Source organism: Cupressus sempervirens, chromosome 10 (assembly GCF_028749045.1).
Source record: "Cupressus sempervirens isolate cs-2001-9-10 chromosome 10, ASM2874904v1, whole genome shotgun sequence".
NCBI classification, from domain to species: domain Eukaryota; kingdom Viridiplantae; phylum Streptophyta; class Pinopsida; order Cupressales; family Cupressaceae; genus Cupressus; species Cupressus sempervirens.
Genome location: NC_143127.1, coordinates 203097859 through 203117734, shown reverse-complemented (window position 1 = coordinate 203117734; position 19876 = coordinate 203097859).

Genomic DNA, 19876 nt, shown 5'->3' with positions numbered 1-19876 from the left:
TGCTCTTGAGAATGGTGATGTTAACTTCAAAGGCTTCAGATAAAACAACTCCTCTTATTAACTGATAACTCTTTATGTGTGATATCTTCTTACCTACTGCCAATGAATATGACATTGTAAGAAGACTCTAAACAAAGATAATATTTCATGAATATCACCAAGTGTTTCTACACATTTTGCCAATTGATGATGTAATAATGCCTACGATACTTCACCATATAATACTTACCCATAAGGGTAAATAGGATAGTGCAAAGAGAGCTACTAGATTGCTGCATGTAATTTGCCAAAAAGCACAAACCTACTGAATCCACTTCATTTCTGAGTTTCCACATATCAATATTATATCTTGTATAAAAATTTTTATGGACAATAACGATTCAATTACTTGTAAATTTGGATGTTGTTTGTGAAAAGAGGATTTAATATAATACATAATTGTGCACTAATTCCATTTTTCCCATAAATTTTGTCCTACACATAATTACCATTTTTAAAGACAGTAATAAGGAGGTCCTAAAGCTACCTACGAGGGTTTAACAAACATTGTATAGAGAGGGATTAACAAAAAAGACTGTATTAAGAGGGATTGGGCTTAAAAACATAAAAAGAAGCATTTATATCTCTAAATTATCATAGGATTGAACAAAGCCCATATACTTTTGGAGCTTCTGAGATGGATTTGTAAACATATAAAAGACTAGGAATGCTAGCCAATCCATCTAAGCATATGGGTATTAAGGGTCAAGATATGTGTAGCCGTAAAGAACATTGCTTTTTCTTTGCATTTTTCCTACATTTGATACTTTTGTTATAGGTGGACATGTCTATCACAAACATCCAACATGTCTATCCTTATACTTCATGGAAAAAACCCTAAAAACAACACAAAAAAAAAGGACATGAACCATCCAAACATCTCTAATAGCTTGTGGATATCCCAAAGATGCATAAGTGCATAACTTGTGAAAACCAAAAAGATAAGACTAACTTGTATAACAAGCGAATAACCAAAATGATTTTATGTCTGTGTTATGTTTGACAATGATAATGATATTTGGATTCAAGTATGAGGATATTTGTATCACTCAATTCATTAAATATCATTTGAATACAAAGAAGATTTTAAGAGATTCAAGAGCATAATTATAAGCCAAATTTGTGGAAGACCTAAATTAGACCTAAGTGAACAGACATGTGAAGGCTTATTTTGAATATGACGAGCAGATCTAAGGCATAATTTTTATGAAGGTATATTCCAAGTTTAGAGCATTTATTGAAAAAAAACTATTTCAAATCTTAGTGGATTATTCATAAGTACAAGGCTGATTTGTTGAAGACCTTGAAGGAGATCTAAGGTAAATCTACCTACATTATAAAAAGTTTGCATTTCAAAGGTCAGTTCCTTCTGCATTGCAGGATTTGAGGTTGGTGTCTCTTGTTAATTCAGCCTAGAAATTTGTTTGAAGTTATATACATACATACATATGTGTGTGTGTGTGTGTACATACACACACAATTCACCTACAAGGATTTCCATGCTAAATAGTATATGCATCTTGTCTTCTTTTGTTAGACATCAACTATGTGAATGCTTTCTACATTGCTTTCAGTTGACTAAATATATATAATAAAATATGCAGGTTTCTATGCCAAACTAACTCCAATGTGGACAAATATCTAATAATTGGGATTTAAACTAAGCAAGAACTATATGTTCAAGGAACCAAAAGATGACTGCAATGAGACTATTACAAGCGAAAAAACTTTAGTCTTGTTAAAGAGAATTGGGATGTGTGTTTGAAGACTTAACAAATTTGAGCTTCACTTGGTTTCAAGAATACTATAATATTCTCTACTTAACAAGGCCAACCATGTGAAGGTGGAAGCTCATATGGCCTCACCCCCCTCCCCCTAACATCAATCTAAAGTACCCATTATCATCTAATTACATCATTCATTAATTCATCCATTTATGAACTATAACATTCAATCAATACAATCACATAACATTCATTAATATGATATAAAATTCATTAAGACACAATACTAATCAAAAAATCATTAACACACAACAATATTCATTAACATAAAATAAAAATCTATATTAATACGCATCATTCATACATAATTACTTAAAAAAAAGTTCTTTCATTATCCAACAAGGTTTATCAAAGAAGGTTTTTAAAACATCATTTCTTTTTTTTGTTTTTCTAAGCTCTCTTAAGAAAAGCGCTCATAGGGACATCCATAGTTGCTTCATTCTCCTCCTCTTCTGGCATGTGTAATGTCAAATTATGATGGCTCCTTCTCTTTGGAGGAGCAGAAGGTTGCTGCACTAAAGGGGGCTCTGTTGCAAGAACAAGTGAATGTGATAAATTGGCATACTCTTTTTCTTTTACTAACTGTTACAAGTTTGTAATTAAGTATGAGTACAACATAAGATGCATTTTTCTTACCTGAGAATGCCACATCATGTACATTAACATTTTGATCTTCCATCGCGTCAACATGTTGACCACTTGGAACATGGTCTAGTCCTTTAGCATGATGTTCAACATGCTCTGAAATATTCAAAAAAAGGATACACATCAAATTCCAATTGAAGATGTTAAATTGTATTCATAATTGCATAATTAATTTCCAATAGCAAATTAATACCTCCACCACTATAATGCACATCATGGCCTACGTCAAGAGCAGGTTCTGTGGTAGGATATGAAGGTTGCAGTAAAATGTTATGCACATTGTTATGTAGTCAATTTATGTTTAAAACTAATACCAAAAAAAATCTTCTCAACTATTTAATTTCATTTGCTTTTCATCTGACCAATTTACTTGTGAGATATCATTTGGTGGACTAGATTCTTGGGCAAGGCTTACAGATTCTTCATGTAGGCATGCAATCACAACTTTATAGCCTTCCTTCAAGGCAATTTTTATATCTTCATCTGTGACCTCCACATTGAAATTTGTGCCCTGTGTCTTTTACTTGATAACATTAGTTTTCCACGTATGGTTTCATTAAACAAAACAGTTTGCAACATTATATTAAAAAAAAAAACCAAAATTCATTGCTCTACTTACAAGTTGAGATTGCAGATTCATATAGCCACTAGAGCCAAGTTTGTGTTGGCCAACCTTTTCTATTCTTGCTTTTGTAGCCACAGATGTGTCCTACAATTTATGAACAATTTCAAACATCTTAGATTATATATTTACAAATATCAATAATTAGTGCATGATTACAATGTACTTAATACTATAATGACATACCTCTTTTTTCCCTGTGCTGCTTCATTATCTCTATCTTCACATAGCCTTTTCTCCTTTGCATCTTCTATTATTTCATTCCACTCCATCAGTGGAATCATAGGAGGATGGCCGTACTTTGGGTTATCCTTAAGACCCCTTCTATATTGATCCCTCATTGTCTTTATATGCTGTGCTGCTCTTTTCAGAAGTAGGCCAATGTCAAAAATGTTTTTTCCAAATTTCTCCTCAATGGATGCAATCAGCTGATTTTTTAATTACACAGCTTGTAAATTCTAACTTTAAAAAAAAATAGATTGTTAGATCAATAACTTTAATATATTAAAATAGATAGAAGAAAAGAAAAATTATGTAGCAATGATATGAAACTACGTACCTTTTATGTATGGTGGGTCCAAATAGTCTCAATGTCATATGAAAAAGATGTTCAAAGAAAGCATTATTACCTACAAAAACATAAAGGATTTATCAGTCCAAAATGAGTAATGTAAAAGTAAACTAAAATTACACTTTAAATAATATCAATTTTAAAGTGTAGACACCTAAATCCTTTAGAAAATAAAGTATTTTTAATTTCTGAATTTTTTTTTGATGAAATCATCATTAATTAATTAATTAATTAATTTATTTTTATGCCATTAAATCCCTTTATCTTAATTAAAAATATTTAATTAAGGAATCCCTCCCAAAAATGTTTAAATCTTATTTAAACATTATTTCCTTATTTATTAATTATTTAATTAATAAATTGACCAAAAAACCCAAAAGAAATAAAAAATTTATTTTTTGCCCAAAACTTGGCCAATTTCCTTAAGACCACTAACCTCTTCCAAAATCTTCTAATCTTTCTTTAATTTTGATTAAAGGCTAATCCCATCATTTCCTACCCCTAATCCCAACTCAAAATATTTAATTAAGATTAAATATTAATCCTCATATTTATTAAAAAAGTTTTAATAAATATCTCCTCAACCCAAACCCTTCAAATAAATAAAACTTTATTTATTTCCTAAAAATCTAATTTATCCTCATCCTAAGAAGTTCTAGACTCTTCTAGAAAGTCTTCATCCTAATCCTAGGAAGTTCTAGACTATTCTAGAAAGTCTTTATCGTCATCCAAAGTCTAGACTCTTCTAGAAGATGTCTTTAAACCTAATCCTAATCCCCTCCTAACCTTGTCACATTCCCTAAACATGGGTTAAGACTTACTAACCCAAGCCAAAGTTAACAAATATCTCCTCCTTCACCCACCCTCATTAAATGACATCCACTTGCCTATCCCTAAGCTAATCCTAAACCATCCTAATCCATCCTCTACTCATTTTCACAATCCTAAGCAAGCTTAAAACCTTCCTAATCAAGCCCAAGTCGAAATTCCTCTCATCTCCCTCAAAATATCCCAACCATAAAACTTTATGAAGCCCACTAGGCCATAAATGACTCTTCCAAGCCCTTTTATTGCTCTTACAAGCCATTATGAGGGTCTTTATGAAGATTTTATCTCTTGAGCCTTCTTTGTTGACTCATCCTTACCGTTTCCTCCATCCTCTCACCCTTGGACATGTTTCACTCCCTGATTGGCTATAAGGAAGCGCAATCCATGTGCTCTCCTTTCATGTAATCTGAGCCCTCCATGAGCTTTTTCCCATCATTTCATCTTAGCCCTCAATCCCTCAAGCCTCTTGCCTATAAATTGGATCCTTCCCCTTTGCAAAAGAAACACAATCCATGAAGTAAAGTCATAATGCCATTTTAAGAAGCCATTTTACATCAAAACCATACACTCACACCCAAATTCCAACTCTATTTGAAGCCCTTTTTGAAACATAAGCTTGAGCATACATCCTATCTATTTAGACAAAGCCACTCAACAAGAGAGCTTCTCATTGAGAGAGCCCATTAATGGCTCATATTCTCAATTGAGAGCTCATCTTAGTCTATTTTGAAGTTTATGAATTTTGTTTAGTTTGTAGAAGCTTTATTTAAATTTGGTTTTTATTAGCATACTAACATTGCTCATATACATAAAGCACCTAGAAGCTTTCATTCTCTTAATGGAAAGATAGTTTTCTTATTTAGCAACAATGTCCCTTCATATGAACTAGTACTAATCACACAAACTGCTCCAAGAAATGGATCAGCTTCAGTAGTACTGCTCTCTGTTGCTCTATCAACTGAAACATCATAACAATTAAATGGCAATTTTAGTACTTCTCTTTGTTGGTCTACCTCCCTGCCTATGTCCATGTCTCTCTATGTGTGGCTATATATATGTATGTATGTATGTATGCATGGTGTGTGTATGCATGTGTTTGTGTGTATGCAAGCTTCTGTAGATATCATTTAAGTACTAATATGCTACTTCATTGTTCATCGACTTATAGAAAGACATTACAAAATATAGAAAAAAAAGGTTTTACCAATTCTATTGGGCATAGACGATGATGTTTGCATGGTCCTTGTTGCCAACAATGCAACAGACAATAGTGGAACGCCAACCGAAGGAGGAGTCTGCACTTCATCATGAGCTGAAGAATAGAATATTTTTATCAAAGAAATTTGCAATGGAAAAAGATCAAATGGGATACTAGCGAGAAACGTTGACAAAAAAAAAGGTAAGTGTTTTAATGTTGATCAAAACAAACAAAGTGTTACTTACACGAAGGTACTGTGAAACAACCCTGACCATGTTGAAAATATGATGTCGCAACTATCACATATGTCTATACAAGAACACATAAAATCAGAGATCATGATCCATAAGATACAATAAAATATTAATATCTATTGAACTTCTATTACTGCTTTAGTCGAATTATTGCTTACTTTCAAAGATTGGATTCTATTGTCCAATTCTATTCTCAGTGCCTCTTTCTCCTCACTTCTATCACCCTTGATGATAATTTGAACAAGCTCATCAGTGTATCTTTGTGTAATTTGTTGGGTGATGAATACAGGGTCAGTACTGAGGCCAATGTCATATAGATATGACGCTCGTATTTCAGATTGCATTTGATCAACGATCATTGTAGTTTTTTCCTATCATTTGTAACATCAAATATTCATATACTTTCATCAAAATAACTCCAAAGCCATAAAGAAAAGAACATAATAATAGGACATTTGTTTCTATATTAACATTAAAATTTACTATAATTAATGTTTACCTCTAATGAAGGTATCTGAGATGGTGCATCCATATTGCCCTGTCAAAAAATTAGTAAGTCTTAGAAATCAACAACGAAATTAAAGTAATAGACTTACCAAAATAAATATTAATAATAAAGTAGATTGTATATGTAAATGATTTGTCTTAAGTTAAAAAATTTAGCCTAACTAATGTTTATATCTAAAAAAAATTTGACATGTTCTACTTAATGTTTATATGTGCACATATGGTTTGGAAAGAAATATTTGGTCATACAAGACCCCATCATAGTTGACATTGATCGTACCTAAAGATTTCATTGATCATCATGATCTTCATCCATTTCATCATCATCATCACCATCATTGTACTTTTCACTTTGATCGTCATCATCACCACCACCATCTTCATCACTATCATCATCCTCTTGATCACTATCATCTCATGACCATCATCACCATCTTCATCACCATGATCATGATCGTCATCAACATCATCATCATCATCATTATCACCATTATCGTTAGCATGACCAAAATCATCACCATCTTCTTCTTCTTCATCACTGGGTAACTATCGTTCTTGATAATCATTTACTTCCTCTTGTACTTCTTCAATATCTTCTTCTTCAATCACATTATACTTTACCGTCCTTCCTCTTGGGTCATGTCTAACAAAAAATGACCAACCTCATTTATCTGGAACACCAAAGTAAAACACTTGCTCGCATTGACTTGGAAGAACATAGGGCTCATCTCCAACTGGCTCAAATGACATTATATTAATCATAGTAAAACCATTGTTGTGTTCAATAACAGTCCTATCAAGATCATTTTGATTCAGTCATAACATAAACCATTTGATGAAAAATAGAACCATTTTGAATGAATTAAAGTCACACTCAAGTATATCATCCAAAATGCCATAGTATCAATTTTTAGATTGTTGAGAATGTATGTCAGTTCAAGATGAAATATTGGTGACCGCAAAGATAGCACTTATCCTAGAATCACACATTTTCTTCGTTTCATATAATTTTTGTGTGTGGAATTTATAGCCATAGTAGTACATAGCTTTGTGGTGTTTGACCTACAATTATTTAAACATGTCAAGAATCTTCTCATTGATTTGTGAGTTGATATTGAACTTATGTCTCATGATTAATAATCTTATGCATACCTTTGTATCTCTTAAGCCATATATTAGATCAAGTAACATTGGCGTAACATTGGGATCTCCATTACGATGAACTTCTTTAACCAATGATGCAACACCATCCCATGTTAATGAGTGACCATTTTTTTGAGACTGTTCAATCCACACTGTCTTCCAATCAAGATTGTTTGCAATATACAAGTGTAGTGCATCCCACTCATGACCAACTATAAAGAAGACAATTACACCAGTTAGAAACAACTTATATATATTGATGATGGATAAGAGTTGTTAAAAACTTATATATTGATGATGGATAATCTATCTTTCCCCGTCAGGTACTCCCCTTTGAATTTGTCATTACAGTTGGGATCCCAAATGCGATCTGCATGGATACCTACTGCAAACTTTGGAAGATATTCACTGATATACATCATGGTCTGGTATATCATATATCCCTCTATCATAGAACCCTTAGGACATGCTCTTTTTTGAACCAAGCCCTTCATAAATTTCAAGTGCCTCTCAACCATCCACATTGATCTAGCTTGTACAGGTCCACACAATTCAATCTCCTCAACTTGATGTATGAGGTAGTGTTCTTGAGTATTGAAAAAAATTGGAGGTAAACACTTTTGCATTTCACACATAAGCTGTGGAATTTTTCTCTTCTAATATTTTATATCTTTTTTATCAATTTCTTTAGATGATAACCACCTAAAAGAGATTCAACACGCAAAAACACATAGAGGAGATTTCAAATAAAATTATACAATAGATTTCAGATAAAAAGCTACAAATCTAAGAAAAAACACTCTTCTAACTTCATGTATTTTCCAAGATCATATATAACTTGTTTAATACTATTGTCAAACCATTGTGGAAGGGATAGAGGTAGGACAAACTGAAGTCATTAAAAAATGATCATTTCAATATATTATAAAATAATGCAACTAGTACTATATTCAATCTTACAAATATACTATAAATAAAAAACATGACTTACCTTGAGGAAGGTACGCAAATCATGTGTCTTCAACCCTGGCCCAAAATCACCTTTCTTTGATAGAAGACTGCTTATATTTGCAGCAAATTATATTGGATTTTTTTTTTTTTTTTATGACTTCTTTTAATGCATCACTTTGTTGCTCTATTAATAACCAAGGAAGGGCACTTGTATTTATGGGGTCTCCATTCCTATTTGATTCAATGAAAACTTTTAGTACATGATTAGATTCATGAATGTCAGTACAAATTTTAGCAATTTGTTCTCTATCATGCCTTCCATCCAATATTTTCCATAGTGTCTCTATTACATTCTTTGCAATACGCATAGCATCAAACAAATGTGTGATTGGGAGATCCTTGTAGTATGGTAACCTACTAAATTGAGTAGGATAACTTTTTATTCCTCTAGGAAGTTGGTCACTGATGCCTTGACAACCTTCACAAGCATCAGTTACAACATTAGTAAATATAAGACAATATCAAAATATAAATTGTAAACTTTGGATGACAAATTGGACATTACCTTGACGATTTAGTCGATCATATTCCAACTTCCATAAATGAGGTGTCATTCTTCGTGGCCTTGATGATGTCTCTTCTTCTCCATTGAAAAGATGTTTTTTGGCAATTCGATACTTGTGATTATTGTGAAGAAAGTGTCTAAACTCATCAAACACTTGCTTTCTTAAACTTCTTGAATGATGACATTTCATCTTCGGACCACAAACTAGACATGCAAATTTTTCTTTTGAAAACTTAAAAGATCATGTATAATTAGATCATGTAAAATTATCATGCGCAACTTAAGCAATCGATAGTAATGTGTAAGCACTATAACAGACCAAAAATATGTGATCTTAACAATCTAACATACCACAAAAATGAGTTAGCTCAGGGGCATCATGTATTGTCCATACAAGCATTGCATAGAATTGAAATTGTCGATGTCCTATCAGTCTTGAGATGTCATACATAGTGATGCCATTCTATAACTTCAACAACTCGTCAATTAGAGGCTCAATATACATGTTCATATCTTTAACTTGGTATTTACCTAGCAATTGAATGAACATAAATATTATGTAATTATTATAACGATTTTCATGCAACATTTATAAATTAATTTAGATAATTATAAAATAAAAAAATTACTTGGCACAATAATTGACAATATTATGTGCTCCCTCTTTATGGACATCTAAGGAGGAATGTTATTGTTAGTAACAAAAATAGGCCATACTGAGTAAACAGATCTCATATCTCCATATGGATTGACACTGTCTGCCGTCAATGAAAGTTTCAGATTACGAGGTTCTTTTTTAAAGTGTGACCATATTTCTTCTATCTCTTTAAATGTAGAACCATTAGTAGGCATTCACATGATGTCATCCTAACTTCTATTGCGTGCATGGTAATCCATAAATTATGCCAAGCTAGTGCACCTGAATAATCGTTCAAGACATGGAATAATGTGAATGTACCGAAGAACCTTGTGAGACACTTTTTTTGTTATTTGATCTGATCGATATCTATTGACATGACAATCAGGGCACTCTATTGCAAATTCATGTTGTTTATGATATAGAATGTGATCATTGGGACATGCATGTATTGTCTAATACTTCATTCCAATCTGATCCATAATGTTAGATAATTCTCAATACGAATGAGGCAAAATGTTTGATGGTGTTAAAAAAAAATTCACTAATCAACCTACAACAATAAATATGCATTGTTAATATAATGAATAGTAATTGTATGCTAACATTGAAGATGATAAAAATGACATACCTTAGCATACGTGACATTGCTACATTGGATCCTTCCCTTTTGCAAAAGAAACACAATCCATGAAGTAAAGTCATAATGCCATTTTAAGAAGCCATTTTACATCAAAACAATACACTTACACCCAAATTCCAACTCCATTTGATGCCCTTTTTGAAGCATAAGCTTGAGCATACATCCTATCTATTTAGACAAAGCCACTCAACAAGAGAGCTTCTCATTGAGAGAGCCCATTAATGGCTCACATTCTCAATTGAGAGCTCATCTTAGTCTATCTTGAAGTTTATGAATTTTTTTTAGTTTATAGAAGCTTTATTTAAATTTGGTTTCTATTAGCATACTAACATTGCTCATATACATTTTGGCACGCCCGGTAGGACCCCGCATGGGTCATCTTCATTAGCTTTTTTAGTCAAATTTTGTATGTCATTTGCTAATTTTGGCTAATTTTTCTTATTTTTGTGATTGGTAGGATTGTATAAATTGGTTTTGTAGTTCCACATGAGCATGAAGAAGACAAAGGAACTCATAGTCTATCTCATAGTGTTTGCAAATTTTTCAAGCTTATAGGTGGACAAAGCACTTGGAATTCTTCTTCCTCTTCTTGTCTATATTCTTCTTATTCCATCTACTTCTTCTTCTTCTTCTTGTGGGAGATCTTGGCCATTTTTTTTTAAGGAAGAAAAATCATACACACTTCTTTTTAGTGCTTAAAATGAACCCCCAAATCATACTTAAATCCATTAAAAACTAAAAATTTGCAAAAAAAATAAAATCTTTTAACAAGTGAAACTAAACCAATCCAATCATTTGCATCCTTGCAACATCAAGATTTTAGATGCATTCATGCAAAGTTAGGAACACTTCATTTTTTAAAATTTAAAAAGAACTTCAAATTTTCATTTCAAAAGGTTCAAAATCAACACTAAGTGCACACTAAAATCTAAATCAAACTCAAAGCATCAATCAAGGATAAAATGAACCTCATTTGCAAATATTTTAAAGTTCTTTTAAAAATCTCATGAAAACTAAGAGTCCTAAATGGTTGCCAAAATTCTCCTAAAAGATTTGTTATTTATTCTAAACAAATGTCTTGTTGCAAAATCTTGAATGTTTCTTAGGTTTTTCATGCATTAAAACAATCTAGGAATATCATTTTTGGGCTTAAAACATGCAAACTAGAACACAAAATCTTGAATGAAAAATAAAGTCCAAAGAAGTCATTTTCACTTTTGAGTCAAAAACAATCTTGAATGATTTAAGGTTAAAATAAAGCACTTCAAAGTTCTTAAAACAACACACAAAATCTCAATCTTGAATGCTCAAAGGAAAAAACTTGAATATTTAATCACTTGTCTTTGAATGCATGTTGCTAAAATCACTCTTGAGTGCCATGGATTAAAATCAAGTTTTTTTTTTTTATGAATGCATGATTAAAACAACAAATCAAATCTTGAATGCAAAAGGTCAATTAATCATTACAATATCTCACACTTCATCTTTTGGGGCATAAAAAGAATCTACATTTTAGAAACTTTCTAAGTTATAAAAACAAATAAAGACACGCTGAGTGAATTTGTTGTTGGACTCACCCTCTTTAATCACCCATCATTCTAACCATTGGTTGCAATATCAGCACCATATATGGGGATGGGTCTACCTAAGAAGGTGTTAAGTGCTCCATAAAAATCAAACTCCACTCACTTGAGTTTTTATTGGTTTTTCTAAGTTAGAACATTTCTTGAATGAACATTAGTCTCGCTAACACTTCATTTGGGCATAAAAATTGAACAAATCTTGACGTGGAGGGCCTCTGGGCACGCACTTGAAATCAAGCTTTACACACATCTTTATTTTGGGCTTAAAAAAAAACTCACACTCAATCTTGAATGCCTTAAAGAAAAATCAATCGATACTTGATGTGGAGGGCCTCCGGGCACGCGAGTTTAGTTTTGTTGACCCTAAATCTTCTTGGTGTATTCATTCTTCGATCGATTTTACTTTTGTTAATGCTTCAAGTTGGAATTGAACATTTTCATCCTAAACATGTGTGTTTGCAAGGTCTAGATCAGAAAAACTTAAGCGTCAGTTGGAAAAGAATTTTGTCTTTTAGCCCAAGATCATCCAAGTCTTCTCTCCCCTTGTTGTCTTTTGAGGCCATCTTGGGTGCATAAGATTAGGATCCAAAATCTTGTTTATATTTTAAGAGGCCTGCTTGGGGATTTCATCACCCCTTGGGATGACCTCAACTCTAGCATTCTGGCAAAGTATAAAGATCAGGAGGTGAATCCAAAGACACCTCTCTTGGGATTAAGATTTTGTCACTTGGGCTAAGCCTCAAAGAACTTTATACCCTTGAGAAGTGAAAGAGGAGAAGTGGGTTACCACTCCTCTCGGCTGTGTGACATCTTTTTGTTTTCATCTACAAATTTGGGCCTCACATACCATGGGTATATCGAGGACTCCCTAGGTAAACCAACTATCAGCCTTGCAGACAACCATCTAGGGTGTTAATGTGTTTGAAGTGATTGACCAAAACATTTGTAAAACATACACACTCCTTGGCGCAAGTATCACATTTTGAGAATCAAAAACTTCTATCTAGTTGTTCTTATCTATTGCTTGATTTTTTACTTGTTGAATGAATGTTTGCCAAACTTGGTCAATCCTAGCTTAGCGTATACTTAGCGTAGTCACTGCCTGTTCTAGAAGTTGAACGAGTTGAAGCAAAACAACCAAAATCTCTCTAAGCCAAGCAAATTCAGAGATTTATGTCAAAACAACCCAAACCCAAATAGAAGTTTGACAAAGCCAAACTCAAGCCATCTTAGGCATACCAAGAAATTACAGCTAAGAAAAAGGAAGTAACACCAAGCCCTCAAATTGGCAAACTCCAAAAAGCAGAAGACAAATCTTTCGACGAAGCCCTTCAAGATGCCTGGTTTGATCGCACTATCAAATTTTGCAAGCATCCAGGAGTTAACCCTACTTATGCCTTACCAACTAGGCATGATTTCTATGATTAGGCCCTCTTCTTCCTCTACATCTTCTTGCATAAGCTCCACTTTAGAGTCATCCTTGTGGGTAAGCCAACCACCCTTAGTCATCCCCTTAAGAATTTTAGCTCACCCATCTCATTTAGATCTTTGCCTTAGAACCAAACCAATCCCCTCAAAATTAGCTAGCGTCCCAAAAGCCTAAACTTCACATCCAAGCCTTCAAAATTGTTGTCACCTTGCCAAAAGTCTACCATTCCTATTATCTTGCAAATCCACTAGCCTCACCAAGGTTATCCCTTTGACAGAGCTTTGTCTAGGGTAATCTAGCTTTGTCACTTGTCATCCATAATCACCTTGAGCTAAAGGTTGGGATCCACAAGTGGTCAATCTCATGTTCTTCCTAAAGGATCATTAGTCTATCCTTAAGTTGACACAATCACCACCAAGCTTGCACATAGGAAAGACGGCCTTTCATGATTTTGCGACACATCTTTGAAGTTAGAATCCCCAACCCAATCCTCCTTAGGTTTTTCATATAGCTTTGCCTTAGCCTAGGAAATCATTTGCATAGAAAAACCTTCCCCCTTTGCATCCATCAGCATTGTTTCATCTCATCCCTAAGAACATTTTCATGCCACCTGTCACTCACTTAGCCAAGAAGAATAAGGAAACAATGGAGCCCTATCATTTGGATCAAACAACATCGCTCCCCTTGAGCACTCAACCATCCTTCAGCCTAGAGAACACTATACCATCACCTACTGACATTGAAGCTTTCATGAACCAACTAGGAAATGCAGTATTGGTTAATGCCATTATAGACAAGAACAAAGAAACAATCATGACTAACTTTCAAAGGGACAATATAGGAGCCTTCGACTTTGGAAGACCTCCTCCCTTATCAGATCTATATCACCCATTTTTTGGGTAGCTACCACCACCCATAGGCTCTTATGATTCAGATTATCCTCAATATGTGCCAAAAGAAGAGCCTCAAGCCAATCCTTTTGATCCAACAGACCTAAACATACCATCCTCCACCCAAGTTGAAATCTTCATTCCGCAAGCCAATCTAGCCACCACTGCTCCACCCTTGGTTCATACCTCGCCACTCCAAACTATCTTTTCCCAAAACACCTCACCATTAACTCCCTTTACTATTGCTACTGCTACTCTCCAACCTAGCCTTCCAAATCTGCCCATCTCCCAAATCAGTGCTATCATCTTTGGCCAACCTCAGCAATATACAACAGGGATGCCACCCATGGGGCCAAGTAATCAAACTTTCATCACCCCTAGCTTGTTTACCTCAGCTCAAAACACAATTCCATCATTTCTACTAGGTCCTTGGAGCTCAGTGCCATCAGCCACAAATCCACAAGCTACTACCCTCACTCCACAAAGCTATTAAACCCTACAAGCTACTACTAATGTTCTGCCAAGCTCTCAAGTGACCCAAGGTCCTACCACCACTCTAATAAGCTTTCAAATCAAACCACCAACCTATCAAACCCCATCAGCTCCATTCTCAAGCTTTCAATTCCCACCACCTCCACCACCAACTAATCCATTACCTCCTATTACCAACTATTTTTCTATGCCACTTCTAGGAGGTAATCCACCACCCCCGCCAACCACCAATTATTTGTAGATACCTTCCCAAATGGGGGTACATCCCACATTTATTGGTCAAACTCATCAAATCCAAAGTCACATTCTACAAGCTCCCCGATCCTTTCCCCAAGCTTCACAACCATCTTATACCTTACCTCCACAAAGCAATCCATTTATCCCATAGCCAACTTATGTTCCTCAATCCCAACCTCAAATCCAATATCAGTAGTAAGCCTCAGAACACATGCAGCAATATGTGCCACCTCCACCTCAGCAACCCATCATCCACCATTTAGTTGCCCAAGCAATGTACAATCCCTATCAAAAAGTCCCCCAAAGCCATCCCTATTCAGTAGCCCCATCTAGCACATACCAACCTCAGAGTGCTCCTACATTGGGGGCACCCCAACCATCATCCATCAATTCAAAATGGGAAGAAATGAAGACAGCTCTGAAAGCCATCCAAGAAGGGAATGATCCTAAGAAATTCAAGTTTGAGACTGTGTGTCCTTATCCATTTGATAGAACCATTACTATGACTCCATTTTCCAAACACTTTGAGATACCTAAGTTTGACAAATTTAGAGGAAAAGGAGACCCTATCACACATATCAAAGAATTTTACATGCACTGCCAAGAAGTGGCATATGATGACGTCTTCCTTGTGTCTCTTTCCCAAAAGCTTGGTTGGACCAGCTCTTGAATGGTTTTATAGAATCCCATATGGCACAATTAAAAACTTTGCTGAATTGTCTGAGGCATTTGTAGCCCAATATGCCCATCTTGTTGAAACATAGGTCTTAGTAGTTGATCTTATCCACACTAAGAAAAAAGGTGGAGAAAGCCTTCCCAAATATTTGCAAAGATGGCAAACTCTTACCACCCACATATATTGCATCTTGCCAGAACACCATTTGGTGAGAACGTTTATCGATAATGCCAATCCCAACTTGGCTCACCACATGACCATGAACTGGTTGTAGACCTACAAAGATATCAAAGAAAAAGGAATGATCCTTGAGAAAGGACTCATTAAAGATGGTGTGGTCAAGATTTACAAGAAAGCCAACCAAAATCAATCACATTCCAATGACAAGTCTAGGTATTGGAACAAAAAAAAGTGTGTTGCAACAGATGACATCATTGACACTAGACATGTGAATATTGTTGGTCCTTCCCAAAATCAATCCAACCCACCTTATACCCCAAACAATCAACAAGCTATCAACTACCAACACCAGAATCACCAAAGCTATCAAGGCCACAATCCAAGACCCAACTTTCAAGGGTCTAGCAATCAAGCTAATGCCATCAATGTAGCTGCAAGACCAAAGCCCAAGTTCCAACCTGCACCTAGAAATTATACACCCCTTGGTGAGCCATTGGATGTCATTTTTGAGAAATTGACTAAGGAAAACCTCATCAAATTTCCCCCTACCCAGCAAATTGACCCAGTCCAATCCAAAGTTGCATGGTACAAAGACAATGAGTACTGCAAATTTTATTGGGTAAAAGGTCACACCACCCTCAGATGCATGAAACTGAAAGATTATGTACAGGACCTCATTGATCAGAAAGAAATCACTGTTGGTGCCCAAACCTCTCCCAATGCAGGCTTATAGATTTATCAAAATGCTTTTCCTCCTCACAACCAAAAAATTCCTGTAAAAGCACCTATCCAAACCAACAACACCAACACCAACAACTGCTAGCCAAACCAACGGCATGGGAAGAACAATGACCACACTTCATCCTATATAGACTATGGTAGCCTCATAGGTTGTATATCCGAGAAAGAGCCTTCTGCCAATTTTATCAATATCCAAGGACCAAAAAATGAGTGTGCAGTCACCACTCGAAGAGTACGATTTAACATCACAAGCTCCCCAGTTTCACCAGCACCATCAGCTCCATCAAAAAGTTAGTACAATATCTTGGAACACCTCGAGAATGTGCCAACCTAAATCTCCATTTTAGATCTCTGCATCAATCCTCTATACAAAAACATCCTTGACAGTGCTCTCATAGAATCTTGTGTCCCTTTAGATATCAACGCTACTAATTTTTGTAATCTTGTTGGACACCTATCCTCCTCATGTGCCCTATCATTCAAATCCACCGACATACCAGTGGTCGAGCCAGATCACACCCTTCCGCTTCGCATAGCCATCATGGTATCCAACTTCACCATAAAAAGAGTAATGATAGGTAATGGATCAACCTTGAATATTTGCACCCTAAAATTCATAAAACAAGCTAGGTATACTGAGGCAGATATCATCAGTGAGGTTATCACCATCAAAGCTTATGACAACTTGGAAAGAACCATAGAAGGAATTATTTTGCTGCCAATCAAGGTTGGGCTAGTCATCCAAGAAACACTCTACTATGTTATTGATCTAAACCTACCATTTAACATCCTCCTTGGTCACCCATGGATTCATGCCATGAAAGCCATTCCATCCACTTACCATCAGTGCATCAAATTTTTGCATTAAAGTACTGAGGTAACCATCCATGCCAATCCAAAACCCTTTGCTTACTGCAATGCGGTTGAAGCTTCATATAAAAACCATTGCCCTGGAATTGATATTGGCACATCCATCGCTAGCTCATCCCACACTTGTAATGACCTAGAAACCATCCTCGCCTCCACCCTATCTACCGTAAAGCTCAATAACAAAGGCTATGGAGAGTATAGTTTATCAGATGCATTTGTTGTCAGGGCACTCCCACTTGATCCACATGCCCATGGACTACTGACATATCACAAAGCTAAGGAGATTCCACCTCCTCGATACAAATAATTTATCCCAACAACCTTTATATCCTTGAAAGTCCCTCTTTATGAGGAGTTCACTCTAGATGTGAACAATTGGTTACATAAGGATGCACCTCCAAGAAATCAAGCATGCCCTGATCACTTTAGCCAGAACTATCCCCAAGAACATAAGCTCATCACTAAAGAATGGAACTATCAATGTGATGGTCTAGGACTAGAGGAAAGAGGCATGCAGTGCCCCATCGAAGCATACAAGTGGGAATCAAATTCAGGTCTTGGCTTTGGCATACTCACAACTGGGGGCACCAATGAGAACGGTCATGCTTTTTCAAACATTCATCATGACCTTGTCAAAATCGAAGACATTCCTGAGGAAGTTGAAAAGAGAGCCTACGATGATATCCCAAACCAAATCTTCCTTGAAGACTCTGTTCTCCAAGAACTATCCATCCATTTCATTGACCTACCACTCACCCATCCACAACTCATAGATTGGGACCAACCAAGAATCACACACATTGATGAGTTTACATTAGAGGAAGCACTTCTGAGATTCATGGGAGCCGAAACTCCTCACAAGCAAACAAAGCCAAAGTTTTCCTATATCTATAAGCTAGATCCCAAGGGGTATTTTGGAGAAAATCCCCAACCTAGTTCCGATACACCCAAAAATAGAACTAAGGTGAATTCGTGACTAGCTAAGGCAGTGAAGAGAACCCCTCAGGAAGAAAATCTAGAGTCACAAGTAGAACATGAGGATTTAGCATTGCCTCCTCAAGATAATCGATCAGAGGTGTCTTATATTCTAATTGAGGATACTAGAGAAGTCAACTTTGGTTCTTCAGAGATCCCTAGACTTGTTCACATTGCTGCATCCCTATCATAAGACCAAGTTGACCTCCTCTTTGAGGTCTTAAGATAGAACATTGGCCGATTTGCATGGTCATATCAAGACATGCCAGGATTTGATCCAAAGCTTGTAGTTCATCATCTTGCAATCGATCCAAAGATCAAGCCTGTTAGACAAAAGCTTAGAAAAATGCACCCCAAGGTGGCATTAGTGGTCAAAGCTGAATTAGAAAGAATGTTAGCTGCTAAGGTTATCCGACCTATCGACTACTAAAAGTGGATCTCCAACATGGTCCCTATCACTAAGCCTTCCAATGAGATTAGAATATGCACTGATTTTAGAGATCTTAACAAAGCTTGTCCAAAAGATGATTTTCCCTTACCCAACATAGATATGATTGTAGACCTTACAACTAGACATGAAATTCTTTCCCTCATGGATGGATTTTCTGGGTATAATTAAATCAAGATTGCAAAAAAGGATCAACATAAGAAAACATTCACTACCCCTTGGGGAATCTTTTGCTACAACATGATGCCTTTTGGCCTAAAGAATGTTGGGGCTACCTATCAAAGAGCTATGATAGCCATTTTTCATGATCTTATCCATAGCATTTTGGAGGATTATGTGGATGATATCTTGGTTAAATCTCACACCTTCATGGATCATCTTGCTAACCTAGAGAAAGTCTTTGATAGGTTAGCCAAATATCATCTCATGCTGAATCCCAAGAAATGTGTCTTTGGGGTCACATATGGCAAGCTTCTAGGCTTTATAGTTTCTAAATGAGGTATAGAGATTGACCCCAAGAAGGTCAAGGCTATCTTAGACATGCCTCCTCCCCAGACACTGCGACATCTTCACACTCTTCAGGGAAAGCTTCAATCCATTTGACGCTTCATCTCCTAGTTTGGAGATAAGTGTACGCCATTTGCACATTTACTGAAGATGGATGAAAACTTCAAGTGGGATCCTTTATGTCAACGTAGCTTCGATCATCTCAAGTAGTATCTCATCAATCCCCCTATCTTGGTTCCACCAGTTCCTGGTCATCCCTTGATCTTGTACATATCATTAATGCCTACTGCTCTATGGGCACTTCTAGCACAGCTTGATGACTACAATAGAGAAAGAGCCATCTACTACATCAGTAGAACCCTAGTCAGTTATGAACTCAATTATACTCCTATGGAAAAAGCTTGTTTGGCAGTTGTTTTCTCAACTCAAAAGCTTTGCCACTACATGCTAAGTCATACCAT